The 15,748-nt window shown below is 42.0% G+C and overlaps 1 protein-coding gene across 23 annotated transcripts in view; it reads right to left on the bottom strand.

The window, feature by feature from the left end:
* The window catches only part of Ppfibp1 (PPFIB scaffold protein 1), a 154,639-nt gene extending 139,165 nt beyond the window's left edge, over positions 1–15,474 (bottom strand). For 15 of the 23 annotated variants that reach the window (XM_076568324.1, XM_076568341.1, XM_076568345.1 and 12 more), the window contains exon 1: positions 15,334–15,474. The gene's annotated coding sequence lies outside the window, so the exon portion shown is untranslated. Of the gene's footprint in view, positions 1–4,801; positions 4,937–15,333 lie in introns of all 23 variants that reach the window. The other 8 variants (XM_076568326.1, XM_076568346.1, XM_076568319.1 and 5 more) reach the window with 3 other exon arrangements.
* Between the last annotated feature and the right edge of the window lie 274 nt (positions 15,475–15,748).

The raw sequence follows: 15,748 nt of genomic DNA, 5'->3' as shown, positions 1-15,748 counted from the left end.
CTGTTCAAGTCCAGCCACAAGGCTGGAGAGGTTGTTCTTTCAGAGGACCGAGGTTTGATTCCCAGCAAACACATGGCAGCTCACAATTGTCTGTAACTCCAGTTTCAGGGGATCCAATGCCCTCTTCTGTCTGGACTCTGTGAACACCAAGATGCATGTAGTGCACAGACATGCATGCAGGCAAAACATCCACACACATAAAACAATAAATCTTTTTTTAAAGATTTATTTTATTTATTATGTAAACAGTGTTCTTTGTGCAAGTTTGCCATATGCCAGAAGAGGGCATCAGATCTCATTATAGATGGTTGTGAGCCACCATGTGGTTGCTGGGAATTGAACTCAGGACTTCTGCAAGAGCAGACAGCACTCTTAACCTCTGAACCATCTCTCCAGCCCCCAACAATAAATCTTTTAAAACATTAAATACAACCATGGCTTCAGGGACCAAAAATAAATAAATAAAACATGAAGTTAGAAAACATTTTTTTAAGAAGATTCCCAATGAATGTCTTTCTTTAACTCTGGAGAATAAAGACTATATTGGATTAGAATTCTGAAAGCATTTAACTACTTGGCTTAATTGATTAAAATGTCAAAGCCTCAACAAATAGTAGAAGTTAAATGGTAAGATAACCTCACGCTGAATTTGTCAGGCAGAAATGACTTCCTATAGTGATGATCTCATCACAGCACAAGGGCTTAGCAAAGTACCAAACCAATTTGACTTTTAAATGGCATGAAAACTTAAGTTTACTGTTCTCTTGTGAGATATTTACCAACTTTGTCTTTTCTCATTATTCTGTTTATAAAACATGGACAAGTAACAACTCTTTAAAGAATGCCAAAAATCTGTGTTATGTGCAAAGGAATGATTGAGCTATTGCCCTTCACAAGAGCTGTGTTCTTCACATGAACAGACAAAACATGCTTTGCTTTAGCTGTGAGCAGTCCTCAGCTGGTGATTCATCATGAAATTCTCTAAGCAGAAAGACCTGAAAGAAGCAGGTGACTTACTCAAAACAGAAAAGAAAACATAGTGAATGAGGAAATTTTCTCACATCAAAATATTTGTATTTTTTCATTTCAAAAAATTCAAAATAGGTTTACCAGTTATTCTAAAACTTTTGAACAAAAAAATAAAAGTTGTATATTTGGTTTCAAACTAGGACATAATCATTACTCAACTCCTACAGCAAATGTGCTGGATATTATGCTAGGCATTTCAATTTAACCCAACAGTCCTATGAGGTAAAGATATTTCATCCTACTGATGAGAAGCCAGAGCTCAGGGTGAATAAGAAACAGAGCCACAGTCCTAAGACAAGAGTATGCTGGGATTCTATCCAAAGTACATCTGATTCCAAAACCTAAAATATTTGATGCTACACTCTTCCTAGTAGCTCCACCAAGAACTTCCGAGCCCAAATTACAATGATGGGATTGTTCTTAAATGGAACAGATCAGCCCTGGAGTCAGAAGCTCTCTGTTATGATGCCTCCATTGAGTGGTGGTTTCCTCCCAAATTAATGGAGATGAAAATGATATTTAACCTCATAACATTGAGGTGAGAAGCAACTATAAAAGCCACAGTGAAAGGCCTTGCCAAAACAAGGCCGAGTGTTCCATAAGTATTACCTTCCTCTATAAGTTTGGGCTGGTACAGCTAACAAGCAACTGAATGCAGGTCCATGGCCTGGTTAAGACTAGACAACAGAGCCTGAAGGGATAAGGGCTCAGGCATGGATGAGACCTGTCACAGTCCCCATTCTGTCTATCTTCCTATAAACAAACAAAAAACATAAAAATTGATTGTGGGCCAACTCTATACCAGAGGAGGCCAACGGCTGCTGATCATAGTTAATCAGCCTTGAGTAAAGTCTTCCTGCCTTCAGTAAACTCACTTCCACCTAGAGGCAAGGGAAATCAGCATCAAAAGCAATCAAGCAAACCTTGAAACAGTAAGAGCCTCATCTTCTCTTGCCAACTTTCCCTTTTGTATTCTCCATATGTACATGAAGGCTTTTACCCCAGGACACAGTTGGCACATAGACACCTGAGGTCAATTCTCCTTAGGAAACAGTAGTCATCTACTTTAACATATAATTTTAAACACTGGTTATATCAAATGGTGACTTGCAGAGCAAAAAGAGTTCATTTTAACATTGACAGAGGCAAACTGAAGATCTCAGGTAGCAAATAATAAATTAAGGACTGGAGAGATGACTTTGCAGTTAAGAGCATATACTGCTCTTGCAGAGGACCACAGTTCAGTTTCCAGCACCTCACAGCCATCTGTAACTCCAGCTCCAGGGGACCCAACATCTCCTTTTTAGCTTCCTCAGGCAACTGCATGCTCGCATGTGCCTGAAAACCACACACATATATAAAATATAAATAAAATCATTTAAAAATTAAAAATAGACAAAATGGGTGAAGAGCATGATGCCATTAGTCATATATGCACATTTGATCTCATTAATAGCAAACACATAGAAAAGAAAAAGTATCTTTTCTCTTTTAAAATGCCCCAAATATTATCAAAGTGAGACTATCACTCTGCTAATGGGAACAAAAACAGCTAATTCTGGCTAATTACAGCAATGTTACTCAGGACGTGCACACATCCAAACCCTTCAATGCAGCTTCCATCCCATGAAGATGGAACAGATATGAAACTCAGAAAATGCTGACAGTACAAATGTTCATCAAAGCTGAAAACAAGCAACTTGTCCACAATATCTAGAACATCATACAGTCCTGAGAACTGTGTTTTCAGATACTTCAGAAATAAAACGTTAATTTTCTTTTTTCTTTTTTTTCTTTTTTTTTTTTCTTTTTTTTTTTTTTTGGCTGTTTGTTTTGTTGTTGTTGTTTTTTAAGATAGGGTTTCTCTGTGTCGCCCTGGTTGTACTGGAACTTGCTTTGCTGGCCTCGAACTCACAGAGATCCACCTGCCTTTGCCTCCCAAACCAAAGAAGCACACTCTACGCAGCAGGACTACAGGTGACTCTGGCTTTTAGTCTTATTTTTAATTTTCCTTCCTGGATTTTTCAGGATTTTATTTTAATTTTGGATACACATGGGGAGGGGGGCATTTAAAGTATATGTGCCACATATGTGCAGCGCAGGGCCCAGAGGCCAGAAGAGGGTACCAGATCCCCTGGAACTGGAGTTACAGGCATTTATGAACTGCCCAATGTGGGCACTGGAAACCAAACTGAGATCCTCTGAAAGAACAGCAAGTGCTCTTAACCCATCTCTCCAGCTCCTGATGACATTTTGAAAAATGGGTCTTCATTATATTTTTTTCTATACTACTCAAATCTATAAGGTACATTCATTACTTATGCGATTACAAAAAAAGTAAGTAAATAATAATTTCAAGTATAACTACATAATGAACAATAGATGGAAAGCCGAAGGCGCTCACATTTCTGCAGGTAGCAAGTAAGTTACAGTTAAGGCCACATCAGGAAGACAGCCACTCTGTACTGAACTGGGCCTAGCACAACATTAGGCTTCTTGGTGTCGGAACAAAAGCTGCAAGTCCCACATATCAAAACATATTTTGGAAATTCATAAACTGAAACCTTTTCTACCAGGGAACTTATGCCAGCACACCAAAATTATCTCTACAAAACAAACTAGTTGGGCAGGAAGTTTACTAGGAACACCCTAAAAACTAATAATTGTTTTTACAGCTCTGAATAACACAGCCAGCTCATGTTGGTACACAGTGTAACATAAACAAATCATGTCCAGTGAGTCTGTCTGCTTCTGAACAGGACAGTGTGAAGCTCAGAGCACATGGCTTTGCCTTGGCAACAGTCATAAAATTAACTCTTAAGAGGTTCGCCCTCTCAAAGGTTGGTCTTGAGGTCTCTGAGATGGTTTTCTCATAGCAACTGATAACTACAGCAACTTTTGTGCTCCCTGTCTTGTTTCATCTTCATGACAGACATCTGGGGCCAGGAAAGGCTTCGTCAGGAGGGCTTTCCTCTGTGGGATTCCTAGGCACATAAATCTCTGGACCCTACCACAAGATTCAGTGACACTCCCTCCCACCCCCAGGTTGTGACATAGAAAACGTCTCCTGACATCATCAAATGTCTCCTTTGAGTCAGAATCAGCTCCACTGCAAGCCGCTGCTACAGAAGCATACACCATTATTACCCTCACTTGACAAATGGGCAAGTGAAGCGATGATCCCCAATTCTGTACTCCATGTGCCTCCAGGTAGGATGCCTCTCTCACATATCCTGCCTATTGAATCATCTTTCTACCCTCCATGGAGCCAATAATGGACCTTAGCACATGCTGGTGCTAAGGTCCGAGAAACCTTATCCTCGTCACATATTTACTTACTTCCTACTAGGGTCTTAGCAAAAATGTCATGGTCTTCAACTAGCATATAATCTACTTAAAAAAGTAAGACACATCCAGATATAAACCGTTTGGAGAGTCTATCTTGAAGAAAACTCTTCTCTCCTCTGTAAAACAGAAACAATGCTTACATGGCTCTCATAATTAGCTGAGATAGCACAAATGAAGTTCTTATTATAAAGCACAATTTAAGAAACAACTACATACCAAATGAACAGCAATAAACAAGCCTGGCATTAGGAGACTCAAAGTATCAAATGAGTTAGGCTGGACAACCTGAACTCCTCCCTTACATAGCAGCTGGGCATTTAAAATCTACAACGTAGGTTACCTGATTCCTTGTAGAGTTCTTTGACTGGGCTCTGAAGGGAAGATGGATTTAAGCAAGAAAAGCAATAAGGAAGAGGGCTCATACCTGTCAAGCACGCCAGAGGTGAGTCCTTCTGCACAGGGGCAGGAAAGACAAGCTTGGAAAGAGATCAAGATCAGGTGATGGGACACGGTGTCACAGTGAGACAACAGCCAGGCAAAATCTAAGAATTTTTTTTTCCTAAAAAAATAAACAAGGGTTGCTACAAAGCACATCCTCAACTTCCATAATGAATGTCTCAGAATAAAAGATGTGCCTTCTGACTTTTAGGCAAGAATTCATAGGAAACACAAATGCTTAAAGCTGTGTGACTGAAGGTAAAGTCAATCTGCCATAATTATATACTCCATGTATATAATTGTTTATATATATTCTTTATCTCAGAGTCCAATTCACCTTGCTCTTCTGCTCATCTTTCACCAAAGCGAAAGCCCACAGGAGCCAGATCTTTTCTAAATCTTAACTTCAGTAAGTAAAAGTTCCTAGGAAAAAATGCTGGCTAAAATTTCTTAAAGACTGTGCAGGCCACATCATACCTATCTCTGTGCAATCTCTACCTCAGGTTTACCTGTATGAGAATCCTGATGTAAGCCAGAGCCAAAAAGACAGGAAACAGATGCAGCATGAACACTCTGGGCAAGGGACGATTCCCACTCCAGGCAAACAGAAAACAGTGTGAGATTTCATCATGCTACTAAGAATGGCACACAATTTGAAACTTAAAAACTGTTTATTTCTGGAATCTTTGATTTAATACAGCTGGTCCATGTCTGACTGCTGATAACCCATACAGCAAAATACTAAACGAATCATGAAGGGACATCACTGCGCCACACTCTTCATTACTGGACTGCTTTAGTCTTCAGCTCCATCATCCTGACATCATCACCACAACAAATCTGAAATACCACAACCCGATGTCTTTCCAGCAAAAGCTCTGACTGGAAGTAACTAGTTAAAATGAAGATCAGCAGCAACCTTATCGAAACTAGTATCTAATGTAATGGCCTCTGTGTCACAGCCTCTCCCTGTAGAGCACTTCCGGGTGCATTGGTAGCTTTAACAGCTATTTCTCACCCCTTAGAATGCTCAAGTTTCCAAGAAGCTAGCCTGGGAACCATTAAGCCATTAAGTCTGGTTGTCTAAAAATTCCTTCTTCAAACAACCCGTTTTCCTTTGTCTGGGTTTTTTTTTTTGTTCTTTTCTTTTTTTTTTTTTTTCTCCCCACCACTTTCCACTTCAATAAATCAACTGACTGCCTCAAGACACATCCTGGTAAATATGTCACTTTGTATTGTTTAGATGAGAGATTTCTGTCATTATTTCAAGTTTTTTCCTCTTGACCAATAATCCTTAGAGCCAGTTCCTCTGAAGCCAGAGCAACTTGTCTATGAATTTCCTTTCACTGCTTCCTACTCTATTGAAGACGGCCTGCAGAGAATTTAGTCAACACTTAACCCTTCCCATAATATTTTTTTCCATTTCTCTGAGTGCTTCCTTCCACCCCACCTAAACAAGAGTTTTCTAGAATTCAAATTAACCCACCACCCTCCACCTGATTTTGTTTCTCTCCCTTCCTTCTCCCCATGCCTGGTACACACTCACTCCTTGATCATACTTTCTCCAACCCCAGCTACTATGTCACGCCTCTCCCATCAACTCCTTGAGGCAACAGACAAAATGATCACCTGCAGCTCATCACTTTCCATGACCCTCAGTGTTCTACCCTCTGGATTCCTTCTCTCTTGTGCTACTCAAACTGCTCTCTGTGAGTTCACAAAAAGCCCTGGCAGGCTCCCCTGTCTACCCTTGCAATGAGTCTGCTGCCTGAGATGCTATGAACAATTCCAACGCAGGGTTCACCCCTTTCTTTGGCCACCATTTTTTTATGGTTCCTGCTCTACCTCCCTGGGTAGCTTTTCTTTTGCCTGACCACTCCTAAATGTCACATGTTCCCTGAATGTTGTGTACTTGCTTCTCTTTATTTTACATACTTTTCTTTGGGAGTTCATCTACTCTTAGCTTTTATATGACAATTCTATGGAGATGACTATCAACCTAGGAATTTGCTCACACTGCAAACTTAAATTTCTAATTTTTGTTTAAAATCATGTGGATAATATCAACTCACAATTCTTTTTTAAAAGATGTATTTATTTGTTCGTATGTCTGTCTATGTGAGTATATGGACATGTGTTTATGCAGGTGTGTACACATGCAGAGACCAGAAGGGGGCATCGAATATACCCTCTATCACTTGCCACCTCTCCACCCATGCCTACCTTTGAGGTAGGGGTCTCCCCTGAACCTGGGGCTCATATTTCTTGGCTGGACTGGAAGCCACAAAGCCACAGCAATCCTTCTGTCTCAGCCTCTCTCAGAGCTGGGGTTACAGGCATTTGCAGAGATGCCTGGCCTGTTATGTGGATGCTAATATGCAAATTCCAGTCTTTGTGGTTTGAGAACAAGCACTCTTAACCACAGAGCCATTTTTCCAGCCCCCACCTAACAATGCTTAAAAGCCTTTAGTATACTCCTTACAGAGCCAAACCAGAGGCAAGAATACGGCCTCAAACTCTACCTACCTGACATTAGTGACTAACCATCAGCCTGATTTATAGCATGGTCCCCCATCCCCACCCAAGCCCAGCTCATACAATCTGCATGACCTTGACGAAGTTGCTGAAACTCTCTCTCTCAGTGCCTCTGAGTCCTTGTATGGAAGGTACACATAATAGCAATACTTTCTTCTAGAGCAAATGCAGGGATTAAGTTAAAGCATTTAAGATGTTTACAAGTGTTTACTGCATAGAAAGAGCTAGGTAAGCACTAGCAACTCTCACTGATAATATTATTCACCTAAAAACCTAGTGAGATGGTTATGTTATTAATTTATACAGTGAGAACACAAAGGTTGATGATAATGTATGAATCATAGTGCAATCTCGAATTCTAAAAGATCAAACTTAACTCATTATATTTCCCATTAAAATTCCACTTTTCCTTCTTGGTTAAGAGTCATCTACTCTCTGTGGTCCCATTTTCACTTACACATCTAGTGATACCCAACATACTATTTCCAAAACCTTCTTTATAATCACCCTCTTCCACACCTTAAAAAAAAAATCCCCAAGTAGGAGTAGCTTGTCAGATATTCAATGGAATAATAACAATATCTATCATCAATCCAGGGCAGGTTGTTTGCCAAGAATAAAGCTATTAGTGTTTCACAGACATTACCATACTTAAACCTCATAACCACCCAACTACTCCCAGTTCACAAGCAATTTAATTAACCCAAATCACATAGCTAGTCAAGACAAGGGATTCGAATCTACAATCATCTGGCTCCAGAGCCCACACCCTTCATTCCTGTAGGGTGTGGCTAATGAAATTTTCATAAGCATATCCTTTACTTTCTCAGAGTTGGAGAGCAGACTTCTGGATGTTCTGGTTTAGGAAGTGGAACTGAGATGAGCGCTAAAGGAACAATAAGTAGACAGAGACAAGAAACTGCAGTTATGATGCTGACATACCACCCAACCACTCCACCTAGGTTAACTGAGAACCTACTTGGAGTAAAACTACTGAGTTACTCAGCTCCCATTCTTCAGGGTCCCTACAACATGTTCCTTTCAAAACAGCTAACATCTTCCATTATAGCTAACATCTTTTCTTAGAAATCTATATGCAAAATATGCCAGTGGCAGTCAAGAGATGGGCAGATGAAATCTAATACAGCAGATCCAGAATACCATTTACTTCTCATCCTCCAATTAACTTCCCAACCTGCCTTTCTAACCCCTTAAGCTTTCTATCTTCAGTGCCATTTTTATTCTGATTCCTTATTTCTAATGATTTCTAATTCTTGCAGAAAAAATAGCAACAAAAAAAATCAATACTACCACTTTACAGATAGGAAAACTAAAGTTGGGAGAGCTTAGTGACTTGCCAATATTAATCTGCTTTAAACAACAAGGCAAGACTTCTAATTGAGTGCCTGTGGACCTCACACAGAACAATCTCTTTTAATTATTAAAAGAATAAGCTGGTTTCTAATCCAAACTCAGTTAAAACCACAAGCAGCTTCAAGTCACCAACCCCTACATGGTAATGTGAAGGGTATGTCATTCTAGAGAACCAAAGTCCCTAAGAAAAAATGATCAAGAACCTTAATTCTGTGTTTCAACACCTTCTCCGTTGTGCAGTTACACTCTGATGAAGGTAGGGGACGGGAGAATATGAAAGTTTGACAAAAACATCCAAGCAGCTGATCTGAAGGAAACAGTGAGACCAAAGTAACTTCACCCATGTGTCCCAGCAGACTCACAGGTTCAACCAGATAGTTTTCTGATTCATCACTACTTCCCTTTCCTTCCCCCTCTCCACCTCAGCCCACAGCTAACTTAGAGGACAACCCACAGGCTCACAGACTCTCCCATCATTCATAAGAGAAAATAGAGTGTGTTCAAATTTTACTTCAAACAAAATTCGATGAGTCAGCATCTTAGAAAAAGATAATGGCTGCAGGGGTGTTCTTTATTCAACTCCACCTATGCTTCAAAGTTATTACATGATTAAAAACAACAATAAAAACAGGCCATTAAAGTTCTTCCTGTTTTCATGTTCTAAATGAAGTAAATTCAATAAAATTTTCCTACTAAAAAACCCATGCAACTCTGTAGTAATGAGATAACATTTATACAAAGTTGTAAAGCTAGAGATATGAGTGACAGCAAAAAGAATGTAAGAAAATTTATTATATTGCATCCTGTCTGCCTGAAGGATTTGATCGCTTCTCTATGCATAAAATCTGGTCACTGAGAACAGTATCTTTTTTAATATTTTTATTTTATGCCTTGACAATTTCATACATGTATACAATATACCTTGGTCAAATCCACCACTACTCTACTCCCCTTTCCTTCTTCTCTGGGAAACCCTCCATATACACACATCCTTCTCTCCCTCTCTCACGTGTGTGTGTGTGTGTGTGTGTGTGTGTGTGTGTGTGTGTGTGTGCAGCCCAGCTTTAGGGCCATAGATTGGAGCAACCTACCAGAGGCCACACCCCCAAAGGAAATGGACTCTTGCTTCCCTTACAGGCTATAGTTCCTCAGCTAAGTGTGAGGCCTCATGAGCCCTTCCCCCTGAAAGCACCATCTTTAATCTCATTTTCATCTCAAGTTTGCGCCGTTATCAAAAACACGTGCACTATGAATAGCATACCTGCTTTCCTGAAGATGTGTGCTTTACATCAAAGGCTTGATTAATTAGAGAACAGGTAAAACTACCCCATTCACACTCAAGCTAATAGGGTGCCCATGAAATTTACAGCAAACCCCAAACATTACAGTGTCTGATCTTCCCCCTACATGCTCCATTCCTGAGCTATGAGTCTTTGCCATAATAACTGGTCCTCTATGTACCTTAAATTCATACAATCCCTGCATTCATGGCCGTTTTCAGGTGTCACGCCGTACAGAAAGCACTAAATGGTCTGTCTATTCTCAACTCCTTAAACTTGCCAACAAAAACAAAGACATGTGTGTGGGCTGATCAAAATGTGAGTCATACCATGTTCCAGTGAGACACATAAGCCCAGTGCAGTCACAAACTGTGACAACAAACCCACCTGGTCCATTCAAGAGTCCAAACGCACATTTCAGAAATAGAAACTGTCCAATGCATAGACTACTCCGAATTTAACTCAGACCCTCCCTTCTTATTCTGAAACTACTTAATAAGCATGTAAACATAAATCTTTTCAGAGAGGCCAATTTTTAATCTAAAAGCCAACTGTTCGGTATTTCAGTTCCTTCAAAGTGGAAAATGAAACAGAAAAGGAACCCTCACCACTTTGCTTTCTAACAATATAATTACTGCATATCAAAGAATGCAAAAAAAATTAGAAGTCTTTGAATTCTGTAGGGTGGGTTAATTCAGTTTAGGTTTTGTTTCTTGTTTCTTAGCCATGAGCCTTATTTAATGAAGCATTAATCTCTGTGATATATGTGACAAAAGCTGCGGGGTATCATAGGCAATGGGTTCTGACACGCACTGCAATAAATCTGAGGAATAAGTAATAGAACAGATGAGGGAATTACACAAGCCCACAGAGGTTTTTGGACAGTTTGATAATTGATTTAATCATAATTTTATGAATTTTTAGTTGCACCAAAATGCTGGCCAGGGGACACTTTGCTTTATTTCTAAACACCACCCAGCACCAAAACTGAGCTTTAACCTTAACAACCTTGTATCTCTCATTTAAACCTAACTGTTTGACAGTGGTTTTTAAAAATTAGAATCGTGGGGCATGAGAGACAGCTCAGCTTGATCTCTAGCAGCCAAATGACAGCTCATAAATGTCTGTAACTCCAGTCCGAGGTGCTCCAATGCCTTCTTTGAGCCTTCAAGGATATTGGGCATGTGGTATATAGACATACATGCAGGCAAAACATCTGTTCACATTAAATAAAAATGTGAACACACACATACACACAAAAGAAAAAGAAATCAAGACACAAACCCAAGTACAAATGGATATGCAGTCATTAACTCATTCACTCATTGTTTTGTAAAGGTAATTCAAAGCAGGACAGAGACATGTAACATCATTGAAAACACAGTGTTAAATAAGGTTTTTCTTCAGTTTAAGCTTGAAAATTAAGCTATTTAGAATATATGTACCTTAAAAATTGGAGATGAAAACCTCAAAAACTCAACTTTAATATAACAATTTGTCAGCATAATTAACCATAAAACAATCCATGGATATAAAAGATTTTTAGGAGCTGGAGAGATGGCACAGTGGTTAAGAGCACTGGCTGCCCTTCCAGAGGTTTCCAGCAACCACATGGCAGCTCACAACTATGTGTATCCAGCTCCAGGTGATTAGACACCCTCACACGGACATACATGCAGGCAAAACACCAATGCACATAAAATAAAAATAAATAATTAAAAAAAGAGATTTTTAAAGAAGTCAGTCAGCTGGTCAGCAACAGGAGAAAATGACCTTGTTCTGATTTGTCCCCTGCTGGTACAATGAGTGACAGAAAGACTGAATAAACTATTACTGGTGCTGCCTCAATGAACTTGTTCTCAAGAACAGTCCAAGACAGCTTTCAGGTTGGGCATCATTCAGTTGGAATTAGATCGCAGCCTAGACTTCAAGTTTCTTGTCCAGCGATGCCAACTGCCTCTTATTTTTCATGTAGCTATTAGAACAGTAACAGGGGCTGGAGAGATGGCTCAGCGGTTAAGAGTACTGGCTGCTCTTCCAGAGGTCCTGAGTTCAATTCCCAGCAACCACATGTTGGCTCACCACCATCCATAATGAACAGTAACAGTTGTTTGTCAAAAGGAATTGAATCAAAACCTAATCTCACCTTTCTCAATTAACTTATATATATTTTTAACAACTCTCATTTAATTTTCCTTGTATATTTATTTATTTAGCATGTGTGTCCCACATATGTTACAAGGAGCTGAGGCTGGAAGACAATTTGGGGGACTCAGTTCTCTCCTTCTGCCATTCTGGGTTCCAGAGACTAGATCTGGCAGCAAGGGTTTAACAATAGTCTGTAATTCAAGTTCCAGGGGTTCTGACACCCTCTTCGGGGCTCCTTGGGCACTGCAAAGCATGGGGTGCACATACATGCATACAGGCAATAAGCTCATACATATGAAATAAGAAATGAAAGTACCATGCTTTATTATACCCCATCTGCCCTCATAAACATGATTGAAAAAGAGAAATAGTATTTCAAATTAAGTATGTACAGTAACTGTTATTACTCAAAAAAAGTTGTTTTAAAACTTGTCAAGAAATAATATATATTATATACATATAATATATATACACATTATAAAGATATTTTTTGCTTGATTTGTGTGGTTTTGGGGGTTCCCTCTTTTAGCTGCATGCTGTTGTCTAAATACTGTAATCAACCATGGCTACACAATGCTCACCTTAACACCCATAGGAACTCCATATCTCTTTCCTAATAAAAGAAAAGAGCACTAAAAAATATAATATGTTTTATATAGTTTCATTGAACATAAACACCAAAATGTTGTCCAATATTATTGCTGGGCCATTAGTTATTTCTATGTTTAGTCCAAAAACTCAGCCAAAATTAAAATGTTCTGATTCTGTAAAGCACATACTCCCTTTTCACAAAGTCTGTTCTTGCTGGCGCGCATGCACACACACACACACACACACACACACACACACACACACACACACACACTTAATGCCAGAGGGAGCAAGAAGATCAAAAGTTCAGGGCCAGCCTCGGCTACATGGTGAGAGCCTGTCTCAATGAAGAAAGAGGGGAGTGGGGAGATCCTGGTCAAAAAGTCTGCTCTCCAAATACCCTGTGCTATTTCATTATTCCAGGAACTGAGAACAATACTGACCAAGTTTTTTGAAAACAAAGCAAACAAAACACAAATGCCCTTTCCAGGTTTGACTACAGAGATAACTTTTAAATTCCATCTTTAAAGTCCTCTATTCCCCCCCCCCCCCCCACTTCCTGATTTGGGTTTACTAGAATCTTGCCCAGCTCCTGGAAATGCCCGTTAGGTCAGAGTTGGGGATGCAGCTTTTGACTAACAATGAGGCCCACTCCTACTTCCTCCAGACTTGGCAAGGGAGAATCCTCTCTGCTGAGGAACTGCTGCCCTGAGAGGGGAAACTTGCTCCACTCACAAGACCCAGCTAGGTGCTTTCTTTTTCTTGCTCTAAGCGCTTGAAACACTGATAGAGACAGCGTTAGAATCAGTGTGTTCAGAGTTAATTTTCCCCCAGAAAGCCAATCACACTCAGTGACCCATGCACAGAAAAACCTCCCAGCAAGAAAAGGGGTTTGAAACAAGAATAATAAAAATAAATAATAAAAATCAGAATCCTACCAAAGACAATTGCTTTTTCTATTTAACAGAAATTAAAAATTTAAAAATTAAAAAATTCTATTTTTGAGTTCCCTTTGCACTGCTCTCAATTCTTACTGGAAGCAAGGGTTTGTTTTTGTCCCACATGTTGGAAAAAGTCATATTCTTATTATTAAGAGTTTGTATACTAAGCCTTCCACTACATTTCCCTGTTAAAACTCCTTTCCCAACCCATGTGGTGGCACAGGCTTTTAATCCCAGCACTCAGGAAGCAGAGACAGACATATTTCTGTGAGTTCCAGGCCTGACTGATCTACACAGTGAGTTTCAGGCCAGCCAGAGCTATAGTGAGACTCTGCTTGAAAAGTAATAAAATAAAATTTAAACTCCTTTCTCTAAAAATGAACTCTGAAAACACACCTAACAGCCTTCATTCAACCTTTTCTCAAGAAGCCCCAGGCAAGATCTAAATTGTCAGCAGCCTTCCTAACACTCTGGTGTATACACAGCAACAGTTTTAGAATTGTGCCCCCAAGAAACCAGTTTTCCCACAAACGGTGAATACACCTCAAGTGAATTTCTCAGATCCTGACTGTACTATGTAAAAGAATATCTTACATTGGCGTGTAAGAATAACGTCGATATTCTTTCACTTAAGCAATATATAGTAGGGTGTTAGGAAACTGGGAAAAAAATATAACGATTTCTCTTTACTTTCTGGGGATGATGATTCACAAAAATCTGTGGCATTTTTAAATATTCTTCACTCCTATCCACAACCGCACATGCACTTCCCTGCTGGTTCTGTAAGAGTGGAGGAGACTGGGTTCAAGCATACATCCCTGGTGGGCATTCTCTAATAATGCGGGAAACTGAGATTCAGGGTCCGAGCACACTTTCCAAGACTGGAGTTCTGTGGTGTTACATGGGGAACAGGGGATCCGGGGTTCCGCTACAGCTCTGACTGGAATCTGTGGCATATTGGAGGGAGTGGGGGGTGCGGGGTCCCACCCCAGTTCCCTGACTGGAGTCTGGTGTGGAGGAGACTGTGGGGTGTGGGGTCCCAGCACACTTCCCTGACTGGAGTCTGTGGTGTGGAGGGGAGGAGTCTGGGGTGAGTCTGGCGTGGTAGGGAGCCCACCGTGCACGCGTCCCTGACTGGAGTCTGTGGTGTGGAGGGGAGACCGACCGGGTGAGCGCTGGGAGCACACTTCCGTGACGGGAGTCTGTGGTGGGGAGTCCCAGGATGGGAGCTGGGAGCACACTGCCCCGACCGGAGTCTGTGGTGTGGAGGGGAGACCGGGTGTGAGCACATTTTCCTGGAGTCTGTGGTGTGGAGGGGAGTCCCGGGTGTGCGCTGGGTGCACACTGCCCCGACCGGAGTCTGTGGTGTGGAGGGGAGACCGGGTGTGAGCACATTTTCCTGGAGTCTGTGGTGTGGAGGGGAGACCGGGTGTGAGCACATTTTCCTGGAGTCTGTGGTGAGGAGTCCGGGGCGTGGGCTCGGAGCACCCTGCCCTGACTGGAGTTCTGAGCTGTGGGGGAGTCGGGACGCAGGGGCCGCGGACCGGGACGAGCCCTTCCTGTCACCCCGAGGCTGCCCCCCACTCCCTGAAGCGGGGGTCCCCGGGGACGCGAGCGCGGCTCGCAGGAGGAACCGCCCGCGGGCTTACCTGGGGCGGAGGGCCGCCGAGCGCCACAAGTTGCGGTCCCGCCTCCCGGCGCCGGCGCGGCTGCCAGATCGCTGCTCCCGCGGCGCTCGCCCCGCGCCCTACACGGCGACAGGAGCCCGGGCCGGAGCGCGGGGCCGGGCTGACATCACCGCCGCCCAGGTGCCGCCTCCCCTCGGTGCTCCTCGGCCCGCCCCGCCCCCGGCGGGAACCAGCCCCGGGGGCCGAGGGGGCGGGGCCTCGCGCCTGCGGCCCGCTGATTGGCCCGGCGCGCGGTCACTCCGAGGCGCCGCCGGGGCTCCCACATTCCTGGCGGAGCCCGGCGGAGCTGGAAGTGGGCGTCGGTGGGAAGCGCGGCCGGCTCGCCTGCGGTCCGAGCGCAGAGAAAGGGCGGCGGAGAGCTGTGGGCTCGGGTCGC

Source organism: Peromyscus maniculatus, chromosome 3, assembly GCF_049852395.1.
Source record: "Peromyscus maniculatus bairdii isolate BWxNUB_F1_BW_parent chromosome 3, HU_Pman_BW_mat_3.1, whole genome shotgun sequence".
Classification (NCBI taxonomy): Eukaryota; Metazoa; Chordata; class Mammalia; order Rodentia; family Cricetidae; genus Peromyscus; species Peromyscus maniculatus.
This window is presented reverse-complemented; position numbering and strand designations above follow the sequence as displayed.